The 9516-nt window shown below is 36.1% G+C and overlaps 1 long non-coding RNA gene across 2 annotated transcripts; it reads right to left on the reverse strand.

Moving 5' to 3' along the window:
* Positions 1-678: 678 nt before the first annotated feature.
* LOC136463797 (uncharacterized) lies at positions 679-2671 on the reverse strand. 2 transcript variants are annotated; one of them, XR_010761091.1, is made up of 3 exons: positions 2069-2671; positions 1849-2001; positions 679-884 (listed from the first exon to the last, which is right to left on the reverse strand). It is a non-coding gene; the product is annotated as an uncharacterized lncRNA (long non-coding RNA). The 2 variants fall into 2 exon arrangements; XR_010761090.1 differs by having other exon boundaries at positions 679-1265.
* Positions 2672-9516: the final 6845 nt, after the last annotated feature.

Consider the following 9516-nt stretch of genomic DNA (forward strand, 5'->3'; position numbering starts at 1 on the left):
ATTGCGCGTCTGATCGACAAATACATATATGCTTCATGAATGTTTAACTCTTCCCATCTTGGAGATGCTGAATAGTTGTCGTGTAATGTTTCTCTAGTACGTGCCTAGTATACAGCTTGGTATTCATTTAAGTTTGGATTTTTAGCTCATACGAAACCACTATGAACCTAATTAAAAACTTTGTTGGGATGCAAGTGCTATAACCACTACAAGATATGTGTGGTTTTTTGACATTCTATTTATGTCAAAACATATGGAATTATTGTCACAACTTAAGATTTATGACTTTAAGTTGACAAAAAATCAAACGTCAAAAAACCAGCGTCACAAATTGATCATATGACGTTTATATATTTATTGTCACAAGCTTATGATATTGTTTTATTGTCACAAAATTCTAGGCCTTACCACATGGCAGCTGACATGACAAAAAAAAAACGTCACAAAATTAGATTTGGCCTGCTAAAGCCCACGTAGCTCAAGGGCCACAAATATTTTTTGGGCCGTTGCTGGCTGGCCCATTATTCATTTTTGTTTTTTATATTTTTTAGGATTGCAGCCCATACAATTTTCAGCCCACACAATTGAGCCCATATATTTTTTTCAGCCGAAACATTTTTTTGCAGCCCACATTTTTTTGCAGCCCACAAATCACATGTGGGCCCAGCACACTTTACATTACTGAAGGCCGAGATCAATATAATAATCAACAATGCAAATACACATAATTTACATATCCAGTGGCATTTTAACAATGATCAAAACTAAAATTACAAAAACATTATCTTATTCTATTAAGACCTATATTCCTGTACAAAACACCTGCGGCAATCTTCCATATCTTCCAACACAAGGACCAGCGCAATCAAGTTTTCTGGATTTTCCTAAAATCAGACAAAAAAAACACCATCAAAATTACACAAGTCATATAATAAGAAAGCACTGACTCAGTTTCCAACCGCTCAAATAAGGTAGATGTAGGCACAACCGCACAAGCACTTGATGCATAAAAGAACCAGCCATAGAAACAGTCAGAAATTTAGAACTTTGATTCAAGAAATTGAATAAATAGATTGCTGAAGCAGTAAGCAGTAGCTAGTTACCATAATCTTATATGCAGTCCTAACAGAATGTTTTCTTAAGCAGCAGCTAGTTACCATAATCTTATATGCAGTCCTAACAGAATGTTTTCTAACTCAGTTTCCAACCGCTCAAATAAGGTACATGTAGGCACAACCGCACAAGCACTTCATGCATAAAAGAACCTGCCATAGAAACAGTCAGAAATTTAGAACTTTGATTCAAGAAATTGAATAAATAGATTGCTGAAAGCAGTAAGCAGCAGCTAGTTACCATAATCTTATATGCAGTCCTAACAGAATGTTTTCTTCAATCCCAACAGAATTTCATACTATCGACCAACAGTCTAAGCCTAGGGTTTGCTGCTTTATTTTCAGAAAGGAAAATGATATAGTCGACCAACAGACTAGAGCCAGTGTTTGCTGCTTTATTTTCACTGCAAAAAGACTGCCCTCTTCTATATCTAATCTAATCATTAAAAGCACTTTCCAATACCTGCAGGCCCGGATAATAGATAGTAAAGGAGTCTAATCGAGGAACATGACAATGAAATTTGGATTTGACAAATTAAATTCTCCATCGAGTAAAATTACTATCATCATATCCATCTGCTGAAACAACAATACTCTATTATATATATGCATCCACGACAAGCAAGAAAAAGGTGGAGAAACTTGTACCGGAACAACAGAAGAATTATAAATCACACTTAGCACCAATTTCAGCAAAGGAAAAAGGCATGAGGTTGAAAGTTATGACTGCTCGTACCTGAACAACACGAACGGATGTCAGTCAGTTGCTGAAGAGCTTGCCATCGACAACGGAGGCACTTGCCTAGGACGCTTGAGCACTGTCCGGTTCGCGCACGCGCAGAGAGTCGCCGGAGGCCTTGTGGCCCTTGTCCACGCCGGATCTCGGTACCTACAAGGTGGACCGTGTGAGGGGATAGAGAGAGAGGCTAAGGGACAGAGAAGATTCGCTGGCTCACTCCGGGAGATAGAGCCCCGCCAGATCCAGCTACATGACGTCGCAGTGACGCAGGGAGCAGCGACCGGCAAGGCTGCACATCAGGCGACCACCACCCCCGAAATCCTTTGGATATAGCATGGATATAGCACGGGGTCACAGTTTGGCAAAAAGCTAACAGCCGGAGCAAGGGCAGGGGAGGGGGTAGAATCGTGACCTGAACCATGTATGGCGGCGTGGATGGGGGCGCACGCATCAGGGCACGAGGAGGCTCCTGCATCGACGAGGGCACCTTCTTGAAGCAGACGTTCCCCTCGATCCAGCGGAGCTCCGCCTGCCGAGCCACGCCATCCCCGCCCGCCGCCATGGCAGCCTCTTCCACGGCAACAGCAAACTGCACGCAGAGTGCCTGGTGACGGCGCGCAGCCTGCGGCCTGCGCAACCACGCGCACGCGGGGCGCGGCTGCCACGCTCAGCTGAGGCTCGGCGACAGCGAGGCCACAGCACAGCACAACACTCGACGCTCGGGGTCGGGACTCGGGGCGGCGCGGCCTCGCGCTTGAGGCTTGCTGGAGTCCGCGCTCTCGGGGGGCGGATGGGATCTGTCGAGAGGCAGCGGAGACGGGGATGGATGTGCAGGGACAGGAATCCTCTGGACCTACTTATATACTAGGGTTTGTGAGAGGCATACCAAATCTCAGCCATTGGATCTACAGATGAACAGCTCACGGTGAGGAAGGTTTCAGCTGGGCCTGCATATTTTTTGTGCCAATCTCACGGTCAGGAGTATTGGGCTAAATTAAAGCTGTCTTAGCCCGAGTTTTTTTAAATGTTCTCTCATTTTCTTTAGGGTAGAAATGAGTGTAAATTCTTGAAAGATATATTGTTATATTAAAATAATGCAACCAAATTAAGTTGATAAACAAATATATAAAATTAAGGTGTTGCCTAGGATTTTTAAGAATTTTGATGTGATTTGCTATTTTCTACGCTTTAGGTGATTTTTAAGCAGTCAACAATAAAGTTTTTTAGGCTATAATGAATTCAAACAGAAAAGTTGTCAACTATAAAGTTTTAGAACTCATTGAGATCTACAACTTTTATTTTTGTCATTTCTCCATCTGACTCTGTTTGAACAATGCAAAATTTGAATTTTAAAATATGACTACTTCAAACAAAATTTGAAAGAGTAAATGATTTCATTTGAAGAAAGTCATCAACAACAAAGTTGTAGAAGTCATCAACATCTACAACATTTATTTTGGTCATTTGTTCATCCGACAAAGTGATATTAACATTGTTCACAAATTTTACATATCTCTCGTATGGTTTGATAAACTATGAGAGAGATATGTAAATTTTATGAACAATATTACTATCACTTTGTCGGATGAACAAATGACTAAAATAAAAGTTGTAGATCTTGATCAATTCTACAACTTTTATGTTCATGACTTTTTCAGATCAAATCACTTACTGCTTCAAAATGTTATTTGAAGTTGCCATTTTTTAAAATTCAAATTTTCAATTGATAAAACAAAGTTACATGAAAGTTTAACAAAAATAATAGCTGTAAGAATACAACAAATGGATAGAGCATGGTTTTAGAAAATTTTAGGAAAAAAATCATCTCATTTGGAGTTAGCATGAGGGAGAAAGACTTGTTACAAATTTTGACTACAGATTAAAAAAAGAAAAGCTTGTGTTCATGTTCTTCATTTTCCAGTATTTAACCAATTTATTTTTCTACTGAAAACTCATATGAAAAGGTCATGTCCGAATGACATGTAGGGTCCGAGCATTAGTATATACGGTGTATTGGTGTTTTTTTTTTAAGTTTACGTTCATGATGTCATCGTGACTTTGTTTCTACATGACTGAACTCTGCCCTCTTCCTATGTGAGGAACATGTACGTGTATATATACTAAAGGAGTAAAGGAACTAGTTTGGACATGAAGACCTAGCAGCTGCAGTGGTAAGTTTTAGAACTCATTTTCGGATTATATACTTCGCACTGCACATGGCTAGTTAGACGTGCTACTCTAACTCATATAAACATATAAGAGAGTGACGAACCAATATAAAATAATCTATGCTTTTTAAATAATATAAATATATAAACGTAGATATTTATTTAGTTTTGGATAGATCGAAACATGGTCAAGTGAAGCTGTGTGATGAAGCTGTGTCCTCCAACCCAAGTGGTGGCAGGTATGGATGAAAACGGATCGGATACGAACGGATATCACTCATATTATATTTGTTTTCATATTTCTGTTCGGATTCGGATTCGAACACGGATAGCGTTCGGATACATATACGAATAAAGTTTTGACTCGGTTACGGATACGAATAATGAGTATCGAATACGGTATGAATCGGATTCGGAGAAGGTCGGATACAAATATCTATTCGGATATTGAGTAAAAGCAACATATATATATATATATATCATGCGTGCACAAACCATTACACCACTCTATGAGTCCATAATCCATCTAGATTAAGCCGAAAGACTAAAGAGTAAAGCAACAAATAAGATAAAGATACAGATACATCATACATCAAACATCATACAAGCACCAATCTTCGCGGCATGAGTAGAAATAGCCAAGCTCCTGGCTTCATGGGTCTCATGGAGTCATGGTCATGGATTCAAGATCTACAATCCTTATATAGGTCATTTTTTATTTGAGAAATTTTGAACAAAATGTAGTTCAAATTTCACAAGTGTGTGACATAGTTTTAGAAAGTCTATATGAGATTCAAGAATTTGTTACTAGTGTTTGATAAAACTTTCTCAAATGGAAAAATGAGCTATGTAACAATTGTAGATTTTGCTGAGATGATCAAACTTGGTATTTAGAGCGTTTTCATCTGAGGTCATTTAGTGTCTCATTTGAGCAAGTTTGACCAAGTCAAATTTGGTCAAATAAAAAAACAACACTTTGACTCTAGTATTATGAACTCTAAATGACTTCAAATTGAAAAGTTTTGAATACCAAGTTTGTTAAACTCATCAAGATCTACAATTGTTGTTTTGGTCAACTTTCCATTTGAGAAAGTTTGGATGGTTCAAATTTATGATTTTTAAATTTCGACGCCTATAAACTAGTTTTTGGACCCCTAGATGGTCTCAAATTCAAAAGTTTTGAATACCAAGTTTGTTCAGCTCATCAAGATATACAATCCTTATATAGGACATTTTTTCATTTGAAAAAGTTTGAACAAAATATAGTTCAAATTTCACAAGTGTGTAACATAGTTTTAGAAAGTCTATATGAGATTCAAGAATTTGTGACTAGTGTTTGATAAAACTTTTTCAAATGGGAAAATGAGCTATGTAACAATTGTAGATCTTGCTGAGATGATCAAACTTGGTATTCAGAGCGTTTTCATCTGAGGTCATTTAGTGTCTCATTTGAGCAAGTTTGACCAAGTCAAATTTGGTCAAATGAAAAAACAACACTTTGACTCTAGTATTATGAACTCTAAATGACTTCAAATTGAAAAGTTTTGAATACCAAGTTTGTTAAACTCATCAAGATATACAATTGTTGTTTTGATCAACTTTCCATTTGAGAAAGTTTGGATGGTTCAAATTTGTGATTTTTAAATTTCGACGCCTATAAACTAGTTTTTGGACCCCTAGATGGTCTCAAATTCAAAAGTTTTGAATACCAAGTTTGTTCAGCTCATCAAGATATACAATCCTTATATAGGACATTTTTTAATTTGAAAAAGTTTGAACAAAATATAGTTCAAATTTCACAAGTGTGTGACATAGTTTTAGAAAGTCTATATGAGATTCAAGAATTTGTGACTAGTGTTTGATAAAACTTTTTCAAATGGGAAAATGAGCTATGTAACAATTGTAGATCTTGCTGAGATGATCAAACTTGGTATTCAGAGCGTTTTCATCTGAGGTCATTTAGTGTCTCATTTGAGCAAGTTTGACCAAGTCAAATTTGGTCAAATGAAAAAACAACACTTTGACTCTAGTATTATGAACTCTAAATGACTTCAAATTGAAAAGTTTTGAATACCAAGTTTGTTAAACTCATCAAGATATACAATTGTTGTTTTGGTCAACTTTCCATTTGAGAAAGTTTGGATGGTTCAAATTTGTGATTTTTAAATTTCGACGCCTATAAACTAGTTTTTGGACCCCTAGATGGTCTCAAATTCAAAAGTTTTGAATACCAAGTTTGTTCAGCTCATCAAGATATACAATCCTTATATAGGACATTTTTTCATTTGAAAAAGTTTGAACAAAATATAGTTCAAATTTCACAAGTGTGTGACATAGTTTTAGAAAGTCTATATGAGATTCAAGAATTTGTGACTAGTGTTTGATAAAACTTTCTCAAATGGGAAAATGAGCTATGTAACAATTGTAGATATTGCTGAGATGATCAAACTTGGTATTCAGAGTGTTTTCATCTGAGGTCATTTAGTGTCTCATTTGAGCAAGTTTGACCAAGTCAAATTTGGTCAAATGGAAAAATAACACTTTGACTCTAGTATTATGAACTCTAAATGACTTCAAATTGAAAAGTTTTGAATACCAAGTTTGTTAAACTCATCAAGATCTACAATTGTTGTTTTGGTCAACTTTCCATTTGACAAAGTTTGGATGGTTCAAATTTGTGATTTTTAAATTTCGATGCCTACAAACTAGTTTTTAGAACCCTAGATGGTCTCAAATTCAAAAGTTTTGAATACCAAGTTTGTTCAGCTAATCAATATATACAATCCTTATATAGGCCATTTTTTCATTTGAAAAAGTTTGAACAAAATATAGTTGAAATTTCACAAGTGTGTGACATAGTTTTAGAAAGTCTATATGAGATTCAAGAATTTGTGACTAGTGTTTGATAAAACTTTCTTAAATGGGAAAATGAGCTATGTAACAATTGTAGATCTTGCTGAGATGATCAAACTTGGTATTCAGAGTTTTTTCATCTGAGGTCATTTAGTGTCTCATTTGAGCAAGTTTTACCAAGTCAAATTTGGTCAAATGAAAAAACAACACTTTGACTCTAGTATTATGAACTCTAAGTGACTTCAAATTGAAAAGTTTTGAATACCAAGTTTGTTAAAGTCTTCAAGATCTACAATTGTTGTTTTGGTCAACTTTCCATTTGAGATAGTTTGGATGGTTCAAATTTGTGATTTTTAAATTTCGACGCCTACAAACTAGTTTTCGGAACCCTAGATTGTCTCAAATTGAAAAGTTTTGAATACCAAGTTTGTTCAGCTCATCAAGATCTACAATTTTTATTTTGATCATTTCTCCATCCAAGGTCGTTTGAATAATATCCGGATAATATCCGTTTAAAATATCCGGATATATCCGATACTTAACCGGATTATCCGATATCCGCCGGATATCGATGATATTACATTCGTATTTGATATCCGCCTAAGATATCCGTTTTATTATCCGTATCCGAAAAAATTACGGATATCCGAGTAACTATCCAGATAAGTGTTCATATTTGTTCGGTCGAACGGACGGTCGAATAAATATCCGTACCGTTTTCATCCATAGTGGGAGGTTAAAACCTCCAATGCCACACTTGTTTTGATAATTTTTTTGTCTTCTGAACAGGCCTGAGGGAGGGAGGGAGTGAGGCCAATCGGGACGCTGGCTGGGCCGCTTTGGCGAGAAGAGCCAGGAGGGGGACGAGCTGGGCTTGTGGAGTTGCTAAAAAAAGTTGGGGTGGAGGAAGGGACGAGCCTGGGCCAGAGGTGGTCGACGGGCCGGAAGGGAAGGGCGTTGGGCTGGCCACTCAGGGGCCGACCTGGGCTCGCAAAAAGAAGAGAGGAGGGTGGTTTAGGCCCAAGAGAAAGAGAGGAGGTCTTCTAATTTCTGCACAAGAGAAAAAATTGGGCTAGGAGAGGCATTTTTTAATTCCATTTTGGCTTAATTTTGGCTTCTTTTTTTTTATATAAAAACAGAACCACATGTTTCAGTTTTATTCGTATGCGTGTATGGCCGCAGTCAGTTTTCGACGCCTGTGCTCCAGAGCCTAAGTCAATTCGCTTCTATACAAACTATAATATAGAATGAACTACAAAAGATAATTGAAACTTCTTTGTAGCCCAATGGTAAGACTCTTGCTTTTATTTTGTCTGATCCTAGGTTTGAGCACCCTTGCTCATAAATTTTTGAAATGTATTTTATTTTTTTCTCCAAGATAATATGTGTCATTTTGCTTATTTTTTCTGTTGTAGTGATTAGGCGTATATAAAAGAAAGCGCCACATTTAATTACGTCGGCCGTGAAATGTTGAAAAAACAATTAAAATAAAAAAGAATATGTACCTACCTAATCACATGGCTGTAAAACATGCCAACATGGACAACAATGTTTAAAAAAATTAACAATTTACTTTTTGACACACAAACTTTGTCATAGGTTGATGCCATTTATAAATTAGACTTTGTGACATAGAAAATGCCTCTATGACGTAGCAAATATTGTCACTAGATGGAATTGGACTAGCTATATGACGTTTTTTGTGACATACAACTTTTTATTGTCACTAAGTCAAAGTGCCTAAAACAGAATGTCATAAACCGGATGATATAATGACATTCTGACATGTTGTCATGCTAAATATGTCAAAAAACCATACATTTCTTGTAGTGAACTAAGTCTAAGTTATGAGATAGCATGGCAAGAGTTGTTAACATATTGTTCCAAATGAGTATGATTATCGGAGTTTCATCTTTGAAAAATGACGAAAACCTTCTTGGTGTTCCTCATTGGTGATAAATTCCTACAAAAGTCATATATGATCTTACTCCCTCCATCCCAAATTATAAGTTATTCCAACTTTCTTAATTGGAGAGTCAAAGTATCTCAAGTTTGACCAAATTTATATAATAAAATAATGATATTTATGATATCAAATAAGTATCGTTAGATTCTTCATTAATTATATTTTTATAGTATACTTATTTAATTTTATAAATATTTGCAATCCTCTATAGAATTTTGGTTAAACTTAAAATACTTTGACTCTCCAAAAAAGTTAGAATGACTTATAATTTGGAACGGATGGAGTACATGGTATAAACTTTCTACGTAAGCTATTTGTTTTGTGTTCAGATTTGTCAAGTCTTGTTGACCCTTCTTAAGAGACTTATTCTGCTCCAAGATCAAGATCACGTACACGTCATATATATGTGCTACTTCTATACTAGAAGTACGTAAAAACGTGTCTTTCATGCATTTCCACTAAATAAATGCTCTATATTCTAAAAGTGTGACCTCTCTCTAAATATGTTTTTAGTGAGACATAAGGCTATGCAAAAATATGAGCAACAAAAAATATGGACACATGAAGTCCAATGTATTAAAAAATGTGAGCACATAAAGGCTCATGAATAGAAAAAAGAAGGAAAGACAACCATGTCTCAAAATAATAAGTTAGAGAGAGAGGGATCATATCTACTAA

Source organism: Miscanthus floridulus, chromosome 7 (genome assembly GCF_019320115.1).
Source record: "Miscanthus floridulus cultivar M001 chromosome 7, ASM1932011v1, whole genome shotgun sequence".
NCBI classification, from domain to species: domain Eukaryota; kingdom Viridiplantae; phylum Streptophyta; class Magnoliopsida; order Poales; family Poaceae; genus Miscanthus; species Miscanthus floridulus.